Source organism: Pinus tabuliformis, chromosome 2_2, assembly GCF_031772625.1.
Source record: "Pinus tabuliformis cultivar Carrire ecotype Pingquan chromosome 2_2, CPIR1, whole genome shotgun sequence".
Taxonomy (NCBI): Eukaryota; Viridiplantae; Streptophyta; class Pinopsida; order Pinales; family Pinaceae; genus Pinus; species Pinus tabuliformis.
In genome coordinates this window covers 384,181,590-384,202,884 of record NC_142300.1, presented here as the reverse complement: position 1 = coordinate 384,202,884, position 21,295 = coordinate 384,181,590, and the positions used below count along the sequence as shown (strand labels likewise).

The following is a 21,295-nucleotide window of genomic DNA, read 5'->3' as shown; positions in this document are numbered from 1 at the left end:
TAGGCGTGTTGCATCGAGGAGGAGCGTGTCTCATATTGACACTTGGCAATCAGGTGTCACCCTTCTACCAGCTGGGTGTTTATTCTGCTGCTGGGTTATTTTTTGAAATGTTTTGTTCGTTAGAACTTTTCTGGTCATTTCTGCCATGATTGATATTTTTTGGTTTAAAACTGATAACCTATGTGCGGGTCTTTTTTGCGATCACGGACTGATTTCCCTATCAATATGGCAGTGGAGTTTTTTTGATATTTTTTGGTTTAAAACTGATAACCTATGTGCGGGTCTTTTTTGCGATCAGGGACTGATTTCCCTATCAATATGGCAGTGGAGTTTTTTTTCGTGATAACGGATGTTCAGTACTGCTGAGTCAATGTAATCATATTTTTGTTTCATATTAATAAAATAGCTTTACTTATGGAAAAAAAACCTATGATCTAAACGTTAAAATGCATATTCACTTCATATACTTATCATTACAATTTCTACCACGCATTTGTCTATATAAGCGAGCCGCGAATTTTCATTCATCACATAAAATCGCATCGCAAAGTGTAGTGTTATGGCTGAGATTTGTGAATCAGTTTCCGTCCCTCGACGCACTGCCAATTACCACGGAAACGTGTGGGAAGATGAGTTCATAGTATATCTCAATTCGCCGTATGGGGTATACTTCTGTAGCTTTGCCTTCTGCTCTTTGTTTGCTTTTCTCCGTATGGGATATGCTTCTGTAGCTTTGCCTTCTGCTCTCTGTTTGCTTTTAAATTTTTTTTAAAGACAAGGCGTTTCGATTTTACACAGTGATAATTGAGAGTTGTCTTTCTTTTCATTTTTACCCTGTATTTTCCAAATAAACAGATCTCTTTCCGGATGGAAAATCCAAATTCTTTATCTAGGAAAACTGTGATGCCCTTCGTGAGGAGTAATGTTGGTAAATTAGTAAATTTTACTGTGAGATAAACTCTATTTGATGAAATATATAAACTATGTTGTTAAGTATTGTTAACCATCATGATATTTAATTGTGTTATCATTATTCAATGTGAGTATATGATTAACTGTGGCTAACCACTCTGAAGGTGGTTAAATAAAAAGAAACCCTAACTGCCTTGGGGAGGCAGTTGAATCCCCAAGAGGAAAAAGGGGAAAATGCCAAGTCTGGTTAGGATGAGATGGCAGAAGGAAGAAAGAAAAGTGTTATGTCTCGTTGGGACCAGATGGCATGTTTATGAGGAAGAGAATTCCTGAATCTGCTATGTCTGGTTAGGATCAGATAGCGAGAACTGAGATTGCAGACGAGATCTGCAGATGTGCTTGGGGGTGGAAGATTGAGGAGGATCTTCCTACGGACGGGTGGTAGACAAGCATTACATACAGGTTTGCGGCTAAGAAGGTATGGCTTATTAAACTTATAAACTGAGAAATGACTTTATCTTTCTGTGGTAAGCCTAGTAACTGCGCAATGATTTTGTCTTTCGGTGGTAAGCCTATTAACTGCGCAATGACCTTATCTATCTGTGGTCAGACTATTAACTGAGAAATGACTTTGTCTTTCTGGGGTGAACCAAATAAATTAGAGGGAAATAAACTGTTTATTCCCTAGAAAAGAAAACCCTCTATGCGCTCGGCAGAGTCGGTAACTGCATTTCCATTTAAGAATGTAAACATTGAAAATATATTGAACCGAGAACTTGTAATACAGACAGTAAACCAAATATTAAAATAGATAGGAACTATTTAACCCAAATCTGTGCCCTAGAGCGAGTAATGTTTAAAGAAATAAAATGAACCATAAAACAGAACAACTACGTTCTTATAACAACTCAAAATAGCAACAAACAGTGGCGAGATTGAACCATTATCAACGCAAGAGTGAGCCGAACATTCGTCGGCAGCCTAAATACAAACTTTGATGTGAAAAAGAACAATATCTCTCCTATTACATAAGTAAAACGACAAAACTGAAATTATGTACATGTATATTATAGACATAATCTACAGGCGAAGATATTCCTGTTCAAGTAACAAATGAAAAGGTCAATACATTATGCATGCGTATAGTTATATGCAATGAATGCTGGTTCTAAGGTGCCACCGCTGCGGCGTAAGCGTGTGCTTAATTGGCAGGGCACCTTTGCCGAACTAAGAACCAAGATATAGCCACTACAGGATAACACATACATTGAAAAGAAATCATACGGCGACTCGTATATCAAACGAGTTCAAAGTAACAGTTGTGGAAACAGTCAATCCATATCGAGAACATAATATAGCCATTTCAAAATACCAGAACTCGCACGACAAACTTGTAACTGAATAACAAAGGATTAACATTATAAACTGTAACAGTATTTGTTATGAAGTAACGTCCGTGAGTCGGGCAAAACCCTGAAACATAACAGTACATTTACATACAACTCAAGCTGGCGTACCGTGCCTAGGCGGAGTTCTGCCTGAGGTTGGTCAATAAAAGAAAAACAACCAGATATAAATGACTATACCAACTAGAAAATGAGTCATATAGCTTCGCAGTAAAGGAACCCCGGATGCATGGCGGGGAAATTGATTACAATAGCAAAAACCTCGGCCACCCTGTGCAGTGGAACAGAGGTTCAGATAATACTCTGAGAAAAGAATACGAAAGCAAGACCTTCGGAAAGCAATCAACTCTTACCCGTAGTGGAACGGATGAGGAAGGGAAAAGCCAGACTCCTTCCCAACGCCGACGGGTCGCTGAAGCACCTCCTGAATACATTGAAGCAATTAAACTTAGAGCCCCTTTGGAATCACTGTGAACAATGACAAACAATCTAACAGCTGGAAAGGTTAAATCCGGCACCATGAGAAAAACTCCAGAAGTTAAGCAAAGAACGAGCACGTCCATACCTGTGTCAAAAGGAGAAGCTGCGGCATGACACTGTGCTCTGGGTTTGAGAATGAAACCCCGGTATGGCAGAGAGCCACCAAAGTCCTCGGCTGCACACAGTCGCTCTGAAGTGAAAACAAGAATAAGCCGAGAGGAAACAACACTTAAATATGTCGCTGTGAAACCCTGCTTCGTGGCGTAATTTGCAACCTTCGATCTGACTGACCATCTTTCAACCGTTCGATCGATAAGGAGGAACTGAGAAAGATTATGGGCGTGAAATGGTAAGATCGAGGACCTGTCCTCATAACACTTGGAGCCTGAGACACGCCACCGCACATGGTCGTTTGAGGGCTGACCACTGATCGAGCCAGGTGGACGGCATACAATAAGCGGAAGCCGTAAGCGGCAGAAATTCACCACATCAGCATCTCGGGGAGGCAAGCCAGTGCAATACATAGTAAATGCCATAAAGGTTTTAATTAATAAGGCGAACAGTCCACTGTACCCGGGACTTGCCGTGGGACCAAAACCATAATCACCACATACCAAAGATAACATATATAAACATATTAAATAAACGGGTATGGGAAGACCATTAACCCATGCATGCATGTATTACAAAAATGTAACCATTACAATATGTCAAGTGGGATTTAATTGTGCTGCATATGATGTGCGTGTCGAACTATATATATATTTGTTATTGGTACGAGGAATCTCCATACAAGGTTATGTGCAAGTTTATTATAAGTTGGTAAGTAAAAAAATAAAAAAAAACTTTACCCCTGTGATAGAGTGTGAAAAATTGGTATCAGAGCCCAGGTTACAACTCTGTGGCCTTGGGTAAACTTTAATAAGGTAGTGATGCTTGAATAATACAATGACAACCATATTAAGAGTATACTGAACTATATAATCACAGTTGTTGAACTAGTCAATCTTGTACAGGTAACAACAGAATGAGAAGAACAAGTAGCGCTCCTCATAGGAATTTGGAACAACCTGATAATGCAGCTCATCCTCAAGGGAATCCTGAGCTATGGGTACAACTGGGAGCAGAAGGCCGCAATACTGATTCGGCTATATTGAGGACAGTTCACGAGCTGAAGGACAAAATGGTCCGTTTGCGAGAGGACAATGCAAGATTAAAAATGGAACATGAGAGGATTTTGAAAAGCTTATCCGACAAATAGCATCATCAACAGTCCCCTCCTAGACCTGAACAGACACGAGTAACAGATGAACAGAGCTATCATACGGAATAGGAGGAAGCGGAGGACAGGGCAGAAACGCGAGGCGAGAAGTCTGTTAATGCCTCAGAATATCAAACTCCAAAAAGACCGCGAATAGAGTTACAAGGTGAGTTTCGGAAGATTAAGCCACCTCAATTCGATGGGGAATCAGAAAAAGCCGCGGAAGCATGGCTAATTAATATGAATAAGTATTTCCAAGTGTACGAGTATGATTACCATCTTAAGGCCCGGCTGGCTATATTCCAGCTGCAGGCCAAGGCCACATTATGGTGGGAAGAGGTCAAGATGGTGTGGGGAGTGAGTGAGCAGGATGTGACTTGGGAGGCTTTTCAAAGATATTTGAAGGAAAAATACCTGACAGAACGCTTTTATGATGAAAAAGCATGAGAATTCCATGATCTGCGTCTTGGACAGCAGACCATAGATGAATTCATAACCAAATTTACATCACTGCTCCGTTATGTACCGTATATTCGAGAGGAGAAGGCTAAGGTCAGCAGCTGTCCACTAAGGTTAGCTGGTGAGACAATAACAACAGAACTGAACGTACTCCCTCTCGGATCTTATGATGCGCTGATAGGAATGGACTGGTTGGAAAAGCGATGGTCTGTAATTAACTGTAAGACAAAAACAATTTCTTACCGAGATGAACAGGGAGTGGAAAAAGAGATTCAAGGCATCCAAAAACCGGTGCAGATCTGGCCAATTACGACCTCACAGCTAGTTAGAAGTGTGCGGAAGAAATGCCAAATATATGCAATACAGGTGGGGTACGCTGAGTCTGGGGATAAAATTACGACTGTGGAAAATATACCAGTGGTGCAAGATTTTGCTGATGTATTCCCAGAGGAAATCCCAGGGCTGCCGCCCAAGCAGGATTTGGACTTCACCATCGAATTGGTACCCGGTGTAGCCCCGGTATCCCGTGCACCCTACTGGATGAGTGTGCCGGAATTAACCGAGTTAAGGATGCAATTGCAAGAGTTGTTGGATAAGAAGTACATTCGCCCCAGTGTATCCCCTTGGGGGGCTCCCGTGTTGTTTGTTAGGAAAAGGGACGGAACTCTACGGATGTGCATAGATTATAGACAGCTGAACAAATTGACAGTTAAAAACAAATATCCACTACCTCGCATTGATGAGCTGTTCGATCAGGTGAAGGGGGCGACAATCTTTTCAAAGATCGACCTGAGGTCGGGCTATCATCAAATCAGAATTAAGGATGAGGACATAGCCAAAACCGCATTTCGTACTCGTTATGGACATTACGAGTTTGTGGTACTGCCTTTTAGATTTACTAATGCACCTCCGACATTCATGTGCTTGATGAATAGTATATTTCACCAATACTTAGACAAATTCGTGTTAGTCTTTATTGATGACATACTTATATACTCCCGAAATATGAAGGAGCATGAGGAGCATCTTAGAATAGTGTTACAGACGCTACGGGAGCATCAGTTATATGGCAAATTTAGCAAATGTGATTTTTATAAAGAACAGATCCAATATTTGGGACACATCATCACCAAAGAAGGTATAACTGTGGATCCTGAAAAGATCAAAACCATAATGGAATGGCCAACACCCAAAGATGTAGCAGATGTTCAATCCTTTATGGGGTTGGCTGGTTACTACCGACGGTTCGTAGAAGGTTTCTCCCGGATTGCATACCCCATCACTTCTTTGCAAAAGAAGGGGAAAGTGTTTAAGTGGACAGTAGAATGTCAGCGGAGCTTTGAGCAGCTCAAATACCTGCTCACCACCGCACCTGTGCTGAGTGTTGCAGACCCAGAGAAAGAATATGTAGTTTGCACAGACGCAAGTAAGGAGGGCATAGGTGGGGTGTTAATGCAAGAAGGAAAGGTTATCGCATATGAATCCCGGAAGTTAAAAGAGCACGAGCAGAAGTATTCTGCTTATGATCTGGAATTAACCGTGGTGGTTCATGCACTGAAGATGTGGCGCCATTATTTAGTGGGAAGGAAGTTCTTGCTCATGACTGATCACCATAGTTTGACTAGCTATTTTAGTCAACCAACCTTGAACGCGAGACAAACAAGATGGGTGGACTTTTTGGGAGGTTTTGATTTTGAAATTAAACATTTGAAAGGAAAAGAAAACCGGGTAGCTGATGCATTGAGTCGAAAAGGGCACTGCCTTTATGAAATCGGTATTAGTAAGGGAGAGTTCACCCTTGATAAAGAAATTGAAGAGGCTGCTGCTCAAGATCAGATTTATCTACAAAAGAAACAACTGGTGCAGGATTTAAATACCCAGATAATGCAACAAGGGTACACTTTGAATGCAGCCGGAATTTTGTGCTACAAAAAGAAGGTTTATGTACCCAATCAAAGCAGTATTAAAGAAAAGATTCTGGATGAATATCATAGAAGTCCTTATGCGGGACATCCAAGCTATCAAAAATTCATCACCTCGCCTCGGAAAGAGTACCACTGGCCAGGCATGAAGAGGGATGCGATGGAATATCTGGCGTGTTGTTTAGAGTGCCATTAAGTTAAGGCTGAACATCAGCACCCTGCGGGTTTCGCTGCAGCCATTACCTATACTAGAATGGAAATGGGAGACCATTACCATGGACTTTATTACGGGATTGCCAAAATATAAAAAGAACAATGATTCTATAATGGTTGTAGTAGACAAACTCAGTAAGTCATCTCACTTCATACCGGTTCAATCCACCTACCGTGCGGCTCAAGTCGCAAATATTTTTATGCAGAATATATTCAAATTCCATGGGCTACCAAAAACAATAATATCCGATCGTCATGTGAAATTCACATCAGTCTTTTGGAGGACCTTGTTTGAAGGGCTGGGAACTCAATTGAACTTCAGCACCGCTTATCATCTGCAAACCGACGGGCAGACTGAGCGGGTGAATCAGGTGGTGGAAGACATGTTGAGGTCGTACGTGATGCAACAACCTACTCGATGGAAGCAGTATTTGCATCTGGTGGAATTTGCTTATAACAATGGTTACCATGCGTCTTTGAAGATGAGTCCATTCGAAGTGCTTTACGGCCGGAAATGTCGTACACCATCCAGTTAGGGTGGACCGGAGGACAAACTCTTGTTGGGTCCCGAGATGTTGGAGGAGATGGAGGTCATGGTCAAAAAGGTCTGGGCTAATTTAAAGATAGCTCAGGACAGACAGAAAAACTTTGCAGATTGGAAGAGGACATTTAAAGAATATCAGGTTGGTGAACATGTGTACGTTAGAATCCGAGCTAGGAAAAGTACTCTTCAATGGAATGCTTGCACCAAACTGGCACCTCGTTTCTGTGGGCCTTTCCAGATTTTGGCGCGAGTGGGGCCAGTAGCTTATCAGCTAGCCCTACCCAGCCATATTCGAGTTCATAATGTTTTCCATGTATCAGTTTTAAAGAAATATGTCTATGACCCTAGGCACATAATAAGTTGGCAGGATATTCAGGTAAGAAAAGGGCTGTTAATAAACGTAAAACTAAAATAGAATGCTAGTAAGTAGCTGACTGAATACTGTGTGTTTCAGGTGGAACCGGAAGGAGAGTTCATGGTCGAGCAAGTGAACATATTAGATCAGAGAAGAGTCGAGTTGCGGAAAAGGATCATCCACCAGGTTAAAGTGCAATGGCAGCACTTTGGGCCTGACGAGGCCACCTGGGAGGATGAACATAGTATGAGGGAAACTTATCCCAGACTATTTTTGGCTGAACAGCAACATCGGGACGATGTAGAACTTCAGGAGGGGGAGATGTGATGCCCTTCGTGAGGAGTAATGTTGGTAAATTAGTAAATTTTACTGTGAGATAAACTCTATTTGATGAAATATATAAACTCTGTTGTTAAGTATTGTTAATCATAATGATAATTAATTGTGTTATCATTATTCAATGTGAGTATATGATTAACTGTGGCTAACCACTGTGAAGGTGGTTAAATAAAAAGAAACCCTAACTGCCTTGAGGAGGCAGTTAAGTCACCAAGAGGAAAAAGGGGAAAATGCCAAGTCTGGTTAGGATCAGATAGCGAGAACTGGCATAGCCAGTGAGATTGCAGACGAGATCTGCAAATGTGCTTGGGGGTGGAAGATCGAGGAGGATCTTCCTACGGACGGGTGGTAGACAAGCATTACATACAGGTTTGCGGCTAAGCATGTATGGCTTATTAAACTTATAAACTGAGAAATGACTTTATCTTTCTGTGGTAAGCCTAGTAACTGTGCAATGATTTTGTCTTTCGGTGGTAAGCCTATTAACTGCGCAATGACCTTATCTATCTGTGGTCAGACTATTAACTGAGAAATGACTTTGTCTTTCTGTGGTGAACCAAATAAATTAGAGGGAAATAAACTGTTTATTCCCTAGAAAAGAAAACCCTCTATGCGCTCGGCAGAGTCGGTAACTGCATTTCCATTTAAGAATGTAAACATTGAAAATATATTGAACCGAGAACTTGTAATACAGATAGTAAACCAAATATTAAAACAGATAGGAACTATTTAACCCAAATCTGTGCCCTGGAGCGAGTAATGTTTAAAGAAATAAAATGAACCATAAAATAGAACAGCTACGCTCTTATAACAACTCAAAATAGCAGCAAACAGTGGCGATATCGAACCATTATCAAGGCAAGAGTGAGCCGAACATTCGTCGACAGCCTAAATACAAACTCTGATGTGAAAAAGAACAATATCTCTGTTATTACATAAGTAAAACGACAAACCTGAAATTATGTACATGTATATTATAGACATAATCTACAGGCGAAGATATTCCTGTTCAAGTAACAAATGAAAAGGTCTTTTATATTATGCATGCGTATAGTTATATGCAATGAATGCTGGTTCTAAGGTGCCATCGCTGCGGCGTAAGCGTGTGCTTAACTGGCAGGGCACCTTTGCCGAACTAAGAACCAAGATATAGCCACTACAGGATAACACATACATTGAAAAGAAATCATACGGCGACTCGTATATGAAACGAGTTCAAAGTAACAGTTGTGGAAACAGCCAATCCATACGGAGAACATAATATATCCATTTCAAAATACCAGAACTCGCACGACAAACTTGTAACTGAATAACAAAGGATTAACATTATAAACTGTAACAATATTTGTTATGAAGTAACGTCCGTGAGTTGGGCAAAACCCTGAAACAAAACAGTACATTTACATACAACTCAAGCCGGCGTACCGTGCCTAGGCGGAGTTCCGCCTGAGGTTGGTAAATAAAAGAAAAACAACCAGATATAAATGACTATACCAACTAGAAAATGAGTCATATAGCTTCACAGTAAAGGAACCCCGGATGCATGGTGGAGAAATTGATTACAATAGCAAAAACCTCGGCCACCCTGTGCAGTGGAACAGAGGTTCAGATAATACTCTGAGAAAAGAATACGAAAGCAGGACCTTCGGAAAGCAACCAGCTCTTACCCGTAGTGGAACGGATGAGGAAGGGAAAAGCGAGACTCCTTCCCAATGCCGACCGGTCGCCGAAGCACCTCCTGAATACATTGAAGCAATTAAACTTAGAGCCCCTTTGGAATCACTGTGAACAATGACAAACAATCTAACAGCGGGGAAGGTTAAATCCGGCATCATGAGAAAAACTCCAGAAGTTAAGCAAAGAACGAGCACGTCCATACCTGTGTCAAAAGGAGAAGCCGCGGCATGACACCGTGCTCTGGGTTTGAGAATGAAACCCCGGTATGGCAGAGAGCCACCAAAGTCCTCGGCTGCACACAGTCGCTCTGAAGTGAAAACAAGAATAAGCCAAGAGGAAACAACACTTAAATATGTCGCCGTGAAACCCTGCTTCGTGGCGTAATTTGCAACCTTCGATCTGACTGACCATCTTTCAACCGTTCGATCGACAAGGAGGAACCGAGAAAGATTATGGGCGCGAAATGGTAAGATCGAGGAACTGTCCTCATAACACTTGGAGCCTGAGACACGCCACCGCACATGGTCGTTTGAGGTGACCACTGATCGAGTCAGGTGGACGGCATACAATAAGCGGAAGCCGTAAGCGGCAGAACTTCACCACATCAGCATCTCGGGGAGGCAAGCCAGTGCAATACATAGTAAATGCCATAAAGGTTTTAATTAAGAAGGCGAACAGTCCACTGTACCCGGGACTTGCCGTGGAACCAAAACCATAATCGCCACATACCAAAGATAACATATATAAACATATTAAATAAACGGGTATGGGAACACCATTAACCCATGCATGCATGTATTACAAAAATGTAACCATTACAATATGTCAAGTGGGATTTAGTTGTTCCATACAAGATTATGTGCAAGTTTATTATAAGTTGGTAATTAAAAAAATAAGAAAAAACTTTACCCCTGTGATAGAGTGTGACAAAAACAAACCACAAGAGTCTAAAATCTGCAATTTTAATTTTCCTTTTGTTATTAGCTATCACTGTAACACAGCACCTATCTCTATCTTTGTGAGATATATATTTGAATTGCATTGCGCTGGAAGCAGGCACCTGCATCTTATGAACGTGTTGGGAAGCTTATTGAGGGGATCAAGCATTTACTTTTGAGCGAAATGGAGGATAGCAATTATGATTTTATCAAACGTCTGCAGATAGTTGACACATTCGAATGCCTTGGAATTGATCGACATTTTCAACATGAAATAAAGACAGCTGCTCTAGATACGTTTACAGGTTAGTCATTTCAGCACACATGAAGAAGTTTAATTTAGCGTTTTACATATATCTGCACATCGATTTTTTGGGGCCGTCTTCCATTCGTTCGTTTAAGGCTGACTGTTTGAGCTGAGTAGATATTGGAACGAAAAGGGTATCGCGGTGGGATCAAGAGATTCTCTCAGCAAAGATCTCAACACTACAGCCCTAGGTTTTCGAGCTCTCCGACTGCATCGATATAACGTAGATTCAGGTGGTATAACAGCAATGTATCTTTTATTCGATGTTAAGCTAGAATATACCTTCTTGATGTGGTCGGGAAGTAACGAGTGAAATAGTTGCATTAATGGTTAACGTACTTCAGATGTAATTAATGTGTAGGGATTTTGTTAATCAATGACATTCATTAAATAGGTTTGTTTGTTTGGAAATTTTCAAGGGAATGGATGCTGTTTTTTTATTTGATGTAAAGTTAGAAGATCTCATTATAGTTGCTGTTCATGTTTTGAGGTGTTTTGCTAGAAAACCTGCATTAAATTGGCGATGCCATTTACAAAACGTGGAAAAGCGTCTTTGTATTTATCCATAGGTTTTCTGAACTGAGTTCATTTCTTCTATTCGTAAACCTCGAACAGATTCTCTTAGAAATAGAAAAGCGATCAAGAAGCATTCTTATTTATTTCCTGAAATTTTCCATCATTTAATTCAGTACTTATATTACTAAGCTCTCAAGCAGGTGTGTTGGAGAATTTCAAAGATGGAAACGGGAAATTCTTCTGCAATTTCAGTGGAGATAAAGAAGTAAGAAGCATGCTGTGGTTACTTCGAGCTTCAGAAATTTCATTTCCCGGAGAAAAAGTGATCGAAGAGGCGAAGGCATCCACCAGAGAATATCTGAATCAAGTTTTAGCTGCTCGCGGGGAAGTTACCGGCGTAGATCAAAGCCTTCTGGAAGAGGTAAGCACTAACCGCATTTTGATGGTCCTGACTCCTACCTTAAATTAAAAAGAGGATGCTGTCGATGATTTATAAGGGATTTGACCTCATTAATTACTGCTGTTTAGGTGAAGTATGCATTGGAGTTTCCATGGCATTGCAGTGCGCCCAGATGGGAGGCTCGCACTTTATTGAAATATATGGACAAAGTCATTCGTGGCTCAAGTACGTTCCTGGTTTACTAAATATAATTGTTTTTATTTTCCATTTTCAAATATGGTTATACCATTGTAAATCCCTTCGCCACTTTTTTCTAAAGGTGGAATTTCAACCATTGCCATTTTTTTCTAAAGGTCAAATTTCAACCAAAAAGTTTTGGAGTTAGCCAAATTGGACTTCAATATTCTGCAATGCTTACATCAGAAAGAGATGCATTATATTACAAGGTAGTGCTCGGGACCATTTCATCGTACATGGTGATGCTTTATTTATCTGTCTATTTAATTTTAAGTTTAGAGATATAGTAATCGGCCACTTAGATTCCTTACTAATTCTTATTATTCTCTTTTTATTTTATTTTAGAAGTATAGTCAATAATATTATGATGATTAGTTTTTATTTTGGAAATATGGGAATTGAAAAGAAACTAAAAGCTGATCGATTAGAAAAAAGTATTTATTTTATTTTTTAGAAAGTGAGAAAAAACATTGTGATTCAATCTGATTTTGTCCTTAATTTTTTTTTATTTACAGTATTTCTTTTTATATATATATATATATATATATATAATTAATTAATTTATCATATTTATTTTAAAATTTATCAAATAATATTTCTTATTTCCAATTTTCTTCTCTCAATTTTTATTTTTAAATTTAATTAAAATATAATTTTTTTTCGCATATTATTTTACTTTTATTTATTTTGAAGCTAATAGTATTTTGAATATTTTATTGTTTTACCAGATAATATTTTTTGATAATAATTAAATATGTTCAAAATAATTTAATTAATTCCACTTAAATCCCAATTTCAGAATTTCCAATTTATAGATGAAAATTTTAATAATATTACTGATTCAAAACACATAGACAAATGAATTTGAATGTTATTTTAGTGGAAAAGTCTCATTAAAAAAATTGATATAAACCATAAAAACCTAAATTCATAATTATATTTTATAAATGATACAAACCTAAATTTATAATTATATTTTATTAGTAATATCAATTTAAATGTTAATAAAATTACAAAATTAGCAAATTATTGATAGATGAATCTATGTATAATGATTGGAGACTTGAAATATATATATATTTTTAAAAGAAAAATGTCTCTGGATAGTCCTTTCATCCGGTGGCATTAACATAAAACTTTGCTCAAGGAACATTTACAGATTATCAGTTATGGGGTTCCTGATTAGACATGATGTTCTCCAACACTATTATGTTCTTCTATTATGTTCTTCGTAGGTGGTGGAGGGACTCAGAAGTTGCGCAGGTGAATTTCTGTAGGATGGGTCACATGGAACTTTACTTTTGGGCAGTTATATACATTTTCGAGCCGGAGCTTTCTCAAAGCAGAATCGCCTTCGCGAAAGTTACTTCCGTCGGAACTGTTCTAGATGACCTCTATGATACCTACGGAATACTAGACGAACTGAAAACCGTCACAGAGGGAGTGAGACGGTGAATTCAAACTCTACAGAGTTTGTACAAATTGCTATTTGATTTCCTCAAAGCTTCATGAAGATTGTAATTTTTATTACTGTTTGTGGGATTTTTCAGATGGGATATTTCGTTGATAGATGATCTTCCGCAAAAAATAAAAATTGCGATCCAGTTGTTCTTCAATACAGCAAATGAACTGGCCGCTCAAGTCGTAAAGAAGCAATGCTCGGACATGGCAGCCATATTAAAAGATCCCGTATGCATATTTTTCAGAATGTTAGGTTACATTGTACTTACCCGAGTGAATCTTAATAGGTTGAGAAACAGAGGAAATACTTTGTTTCTGGCACAAGATCTTTTGCACAGCGAAGTCACAATTTTTTTTTTTGAGCAAATCAAAGTTCACCAAAAAAAGCTCTGCCTCTTTTACAACTGATTTTTACAATCTTCATTCACATTTACTGCTGTAAAAATGGTTTTTACATTTACTACTGTAAAAGCAATTTTCTTACCTGCTGTAAAATAAAAAAAACTCACATTCACCCAAGAAGAATTTCTTACATGTCTTGCTGGTTTTTCACATTGCATTTAACCAAAGTTGCTCTACACCATATATTTAATTATGCATTTCAATGCATATACTCCTCAAGAATTCGCATTGCTGTGCATTGATTTTCATGTTATTTCCTCTGCATCGGGGAGCCCTCTTCTTCCTTTGTTTTCTATTCGCTGCCACGAACTAGTTTGTTCTCCTCCCGTGTGCAATTACAATTAAAAGTCAATGCATCGAAAACAAAACATATATGGGTTAAAATAAAAAAAATACATGTCCTATGAAAAACTTAGTCTTCACCTAAAACTATGACACTTCATTAAATACATTAAATGAAACTGGTGGTAAAAGTAAGAATAACTTTCCGGCAGGTTGGAGTGGATCCATGTGCGTTGACCAAATCGGATGCTTTTTGGATCCTACAACCACACAACCCAAACGAACTTTAATGTCTAGGAGATGGGCAGTTTTGGGTTCGTACTGTGAACGCGTGGCAGGAGCTGATTATGTCGGAGGCCTCCAGGGAAAAACAGCCTTTGACAAAAGGCGGTGTGATAAGGGACAATGGTCTTCTGAAGTGGTTTTCGGTTTCCATTTAATGCAGCTGTACGGCAGGTTGAAATTAATATTTCAACACTCCCCTTTAATTTCAACTGCTGGGCATTCAGTCATACCCAAACATTTCCTAAAAAATTCAAAGCTTTTCTGATCCAATGGCTTGGTCAAAATGTCTGCAACCTGTTCCTGAGTCCTGCAATGTTCTAAGACAATTTCTCCATTGCTCACCAATTCCCTGATGTAATGAAATCTTGTGTCGATATGTTTCGTTCCCTTATGAGACACCGAATTCTTAGATAATGCAATAGCTGAGCTATTGTCACAAAAAAAAATCGTTGTTGCTTTTGCCTGCTCTTGGCTTAAGCTCGTCAACATTCTTCTCATCCACACTGCTTGACATGTTGCTGCTATAGCCGCCACATATTCTGCCTCTGCTGTAGACAATGCCACGATAGGCTGTTTCTTAGAAGCCCATGAAATGCCTCCTTAAACCATGTGAAGAACATAACCGGAAGTGCTTTTCTCAGGATTCTTTTTGCTCCCTGTTACAAAAAAAAAAAAGTCTTCCTCTTAACAGAGGGATTACAAAACTGCTGTTACAAGAGATTCTTCCTCACATAGAGGAATTCACCTGAGATTATTCTGAAGAGCATCTTCCTCTTAACCAGAGGGATTTACCAATTTATGCTGAAAGCATCTTCCTCTTGACAGAGGGATTTACGAGTCTATGATGAAAAGCATCTTCCTCTTAACAGAGGGATTCACCAAAGACAATGGATCTTCCTCTTAACAGAGAGATTCACTGGAGATTATGCTAAAGAGCATCTTCCTCTTTAACAGAGGGATTCACCAAAAGACTGCTTCAAGTGCAGTTTCAAAACAAAATAAACTTCATTGTCTCTTCTGAAAAATACTCTCTGTCTCAGCTTACAAATTTACACTGCTGTGTAAAAACAAGATCTTACATTTACTGTTATAAAGAAAAATTTCTTTTACATGTGCTGCTACTCATTACATTTCGTTTCTTCAACAAAAAATCTTCATGTTGTTGCATTTTTCATATTCACACTGCTGTGTGTTTTTACTACATATTCTCCAACAACAAAAATAAGACTTACATTACCCTTTTCACTATTGCGTGAAAAATTTCTTGATTGCACTAATGCGTGCTTCCGTTTTCTACATTACATGCTCCTCTTTCATTTTACTCTGTTGTGTGTTTCATTTCACTGCATTCTCAAAGATTAGGCATTTATGCTCTGCTGCGTTTTGCCCTCTTCTCATTACCACAAAAAAAAACATTTTCACTTCTGCACAATGCTGCATTTTTTTTTCTTTCTCTTTTGCGCTGCTGCACACAGTTCAGATTTCACTGTCGCGCCCTTTTTTTTATTTCATATATAATGAACAGCCCTCGCCGTTTTTGCTGCTGTGTGAATATTTTTACACGCTGCCCCTTTTTCTTCTCCGCACTTTTGTGCATATTGCATTGCATATGTGATAAAAAAACAAAGCAAGAACATTATATTTTTGAACACCGCTGTGTATTAGATTTCAGAGGGATTAACAAAAAGATTTCATTCGCGCTCTGCTGCGCTGCGATACATCCTCCACACAATCTTCATGCCATGCAGACTTTTCTTCTCTGGTTTTATGGCGGATATAATTTCATATCTCTCCCCTATAAGAATATCTTCATAAAAAAAAAATGATTGTTAATATATTTCAGCGATAATGATCAAGAATTACAGGCTCCCCCTAACTGTATGCATTGTCTTCTTTCAGCAAAGTTTTCTCAAAAGAAACTTAAATCGACTGCAGAGCTCAAGGGACTTTCAGCCTGTATTTCCTTCCTTCTCCATACTTGTGTAACTTTTTTCTTTTGCATGGGTCTACCTTGTGTAAGAGCCCATGTTAAGTTACAATCACGTGCCATATGCCCAATGTTATGACAATTGAAACATTCTACATTGTTCATGAATAAGGTTTCATGATTTCTTCCTGCAAAATTGTTTCTTGGAGGTTGTCGGAGACCATAACATCTATCTCTATGAAATGCTCTATAGTCTTTTGCCATATGACCAAAGTTTGAACAAGAATAACAATAACCAAAAATGAACTTTGGTACATGGGAAATGGTGGTTTCCTTGATGTACTTTTGAAGCCTTTTTGCCTTGAAATCCTTTGATGATAACCATTGCCTCTTGCCTCTTTGACATCATCAATATTTCTTCTTGGAGCTGGTTTTCTACTTGGAGTAGGATTTACTCTATTGTAGCCTTGATCTTTCTCCTTTCCTTTGCTGGAACTAGGAGCATCACAATCTATTTCTGCCTTCTTCACATCTCCTTTGCTTAAAGCATTTTCATTCTTGCTTGAGGGTTCACCTACATACCTGAGTCCTGATTTATCAGATGGAGATCTGTGATAGCTGAGCATGTCATCCAGGGCTTGAGAGCTCTTCATGATTTTGTTCATCTCTTCAACCTTTTTCCTGAGGAGGACAATCTCTTCTTCCAATATTTCACACTCATTATTCTTCTTTGCAAGTTGTTCCTCAGTTTCTTCCTTGCTACGAGTAGCTTCAGCTGCTACTATTTTAAGGGAGATAATATCTGACTTCATTTCTTCATTCTTTTCTTGACTGCTCTCCATTTTCTTCTCAGCTTCTTGTGCTTGTTTCTTGGCTTCTTGTAATTCAGACTTAAGGGAGGAGACCTCTACCTTGTACTGTCCAATCTCTTCTACAAGTTTGTTCACTCTCTTGTGCCTTTGTTCAAGTTGACTTGGCAAGGTATTTTCCTGCTTCTTTGCTTTATTCAATTGATTTGTCATGGATATAACTTCTTCATGATGTTTCGTTTTGCTTTGATCAAGTTCCTTCTTGTACTTGAAGCTTGATGAGGTCAACCTTCTCATTTTCAGCTTCTATGATGGGTTCAGAATTTCCTTCTTGACTGATGGTCATGGTTAGTGCTCCCTTTGCGTGAAGGTCATGAAATTTGTCCCATATATCCTTTGCTGATGAATATTTTCCTAGATTCTTCTTTACAGAATCAGGCAGTCCATCCAAGATTGTCTTTGCTGCTTGTGCATTGTACTCCTTGGATTCTCTATCCATCCTGCTATCATCAATCACTGATTCCCAAATTTCAATCCCTTCAGACTTTAAGAAAGTCCTCATTTTTATTTCCCATATATCAAAGTTCCCATTGAACCTTGGAGCTTCAAATAGAATGCTTTCAAATAGATTGTTTTCTATTTTAGTAGTAGAGGGAGACACATCCTTAGGAGGATTGGAGACTTTCTTCTTTGACCTTGCCATTCTTAACTATGCTTCAAATACCTGACTATGTATTTAAAATGACTGACTGTTTCTTCAACAGCAACACAGAAAATTAATCTGAGAAATACCTTGGATTCTTTTGCCTGAGACTTCACTTTGCTGGAGAAGATTTACTGCTGCAGCAAAAAGAACCTTCCTTCAGCTTCTTTATCGCTTTCAAAGAGCCTGGATATGCTCTGATACCATGTTGGAAATTTCTGGTAATTTTAAACAAATATTGAAGAGAGGAAATACTCTGTTTCTGCCACAGGATCTTTTGCACAGGAAAGTCCCAAATTTTTTTTAAGCAAAGCAGAGTTTCTCAGCTGAAATAAACTTGTATTAATTTATAAACTGCGTGATACAATTTTCTTCCTCTCTCTCAGAGGGATTCACCAAAAACTTTCACCAAACTGATTTTACACAAACTTTCACCAAACTGATTTTACACTACTGTGTAAAATCTTCATTCGCATTTACTGCTGTAAAAAGGGTTTTTACATTTACTGTTGTAGAATAAAAATTCTTACATTGATTTACTGCTGTAAAATCAATTTTCTTACATGGGTTCACTGCTGTAAAATAAAAAAAACTTTCACATTCACCCAAGAAGAATTTCTTACATGTCTCTCTCGTTTTTCACATCGCATTTAACTAAAATTTTCATTTATGCTGCTACTCCACACCATACATTTAATTATCCATTTCAATGCATATACTCCTCACGAACTGCTACTCCACACCATACATTTAATTATCCATTTCAATGCATATACTCCTCACGAATTCTCACTGGTATGCAGTGATTTTCCTGTTATTTCCTCTGCATTGGGGAGCCCTCTTCTTTCTTTGTTTTTTATTCGCTGCCGCGAACTAGTTTGTGCTCCTCCCGTGTGCAATTACAATTAAAAGTCAACACATCAAAAACAAAACATATATGGGTTAAAGGAAAAAAATACATGCCGTATGAAAAACTTAGAAGTCTTCACCTAAAACTATGACACTTCATTAAATATATTAAATGAAATCGGCCGTAAAATTAAGAATAACGTTATGGCAGGTTGGAGCGGATCCATGTGCGTTGACCAAATCGGACGCTTTTGGGATCCTACAGCCACACAACCCAAACGAACTTTAATGTCCGGGAGATGGGCAGGAGCTGATTGTGTCTGAGGCCTCAAAGAAAAACAGTGTTTGACAAAAGGCGATAAGGGACAATGGTTTTGTAAGACTTCGCTCTAAGGGTGTCAACGCTCACTATTCATATAGTGAGGGCATTTGCAGGCGTTCTATAGCCACTTAATTCCCCTTCATGATAGATTGGTTGCTCCCTACATGATCTGGCCAGTTGTTGCTTCCAGCGTATCAGCTCCAGTTGCAGTTTCTTATATTTGCCAGAGTGAACCCTTCACCAGTGGGTTCTGTTCAGTTCTTGGGCCCTAGTTTTTTCATCCGGGCTTCTGTGGTTGATGCTATTTTATCCCTCCCACCAGGGGGGGAACACTTTGATTCATATGTATCCAGACAATGGACAATGTCCATTATGCTTATGTACTTTTACCTGGCCTCACAACGCCAGAGTCCCATGTTGTATCGTACTCTGCTGTTTGACAAAGTACTTTTACCCGGTCTCACATTACCAGTGTCCCAATTATTGTACTATTTGCAAGTGTAGGGGCTAGGGACAATGGTTTTCTGAAGTGGTTTTCGGTTTCCGTTTAATGCAGCTGTACGGCAGGTTGAAATTAATATTTCAAACACAAAATAAATTTAAAATGCCAAAGTATTCCTTAAATGAGACATTAACCATCAATGTATTTTACTGGCTTTATACCCAGTGGGTGCGTTACCTGGAGTCTTATCTGAAAGAAGCAGAATGGATAACAACTGGTTATGTTCCCACGTTTAATGAGTACATAAAGAATGCAGTCGCTAGCTTAGGGATGTGCATCGTAAATTTGATTCCGCTTCTCTTGATGGGTCAACTTCTCCCCAACAACTTTCTGGAGCAAATACATTCTCCATCTAAGATCCAGGAGCTCTCAGAATTGACAATCATACTCATCGACGACTTAAGAGATTTCGAGGTATTTGGCATCTGAAACTACATTTTTTTAAGAGCATTTAAACAAGATTGGATGCATAACATTCTACGCAAAATCCTCACTCACACCTTTATCACTTTCTTTCACGGTTGCAATGAAGGATGAGAAGGAACGCGGGGAGATGGCTTCAATCATAGAGTGTTACATAAAAGACAATCCTGATTCTACCGTGGAAAATGCTTTAAATCAAATAAAGGGCGTCCTTCATCTCTCCCTTGAGGAAATAAATCGGGAGTTTCTTAAGCAGGACAGCGTACCATTGTGTTGTAAGAAGTTCACTTGCAATATAACACGAGGCCTTCCATTCCTCTACAAATACGGAGATGGCATATCCATTTCTAACAACGAAGTGAAGGATCAGATCTTCAAAATTCTCGTGGAGCAAGTACCTATTGAGGAATAATGACGACCGCGTTAGCGGCTGCGTATAATCAAAACAAGTTTTTAATGTTGAAAACAGGAAATAACACTTACAATCGTGTATTGGCATATTTGGTTGGTCAGTTGTTTGAGTTTTTGAATAATTTTCTCAACAATATTTTCATATTTTAAAATTTTGATTTCAAATATGCAATATAAGAAAATATGCAATATAAGAATATTATGGTGTGTGAAATCTCTACTTTATATTTATATTATGGTGTGTGAAATCTCTACTTTATATTTGTTTCTCAATTTTTTATATTTAAGTTTATTAAACAAGATATAAATATGGATTATGTTTAAGCATTTTTTCAGAAATTTAAATAGTGCTTTAACAATACACCCATATACAATCAATCCCATATTCAACTTTCAACTGATAGACAATGTTTTAACAATACACCCATATACAATCAATCTCATATTCAACTTTCAATCAAATATCTGATAGTTATATTGACGTTGAAGCTTCTTAATAATATAAGAGCTAAATTAAATAAATTATCTAAAATAAACATAAAAAATTTGCTAAAATATTTTGGCCACCTCCTTTGTCTATATTCAGTCATATTAACTATAAATATTATTTCCACTTAAACCATATAACTAGTTTAATCACATAAAAGTCATAAAGGAATCCCAAATGAGGCATCCCAACTTATTAATGAGAAAGACGTAATAAAAAAAATTATAAAAATTATAAAAATAATTATTTATTCTTTTCATATTTAAAAAATAATATAAAAACCTTTTTCCGCAAATTTATGATTCATAATTTAATAATTTTTTTTATGTAAAATTAAAATTTGATATCTACAAAACTCCATACATATTACTAAAAAAGCTTTCAACATAATTTCTTTGATTTTCTCATATTGATGTAGTTTGTTGCGACATCAAAAAAATGTGAATGAATCCATCGACTTTAAATT

General features: G+C 38.2%; 1 pseudogene; it reads left to right on the top strand.

Annotated features, from left to right (window-relative positions):
- Positions 1 to 338: 338 nt before the first annotated feature.
- On the top strand, positions 339 to 20,397 carry LOC149192868 (delta-selinene-like synthase, chloroplastic; annotated as a pseudogene).
- The last annotated feature ends 898 nt before the right edge of the window (positions 20,398 to 21,295 follow it).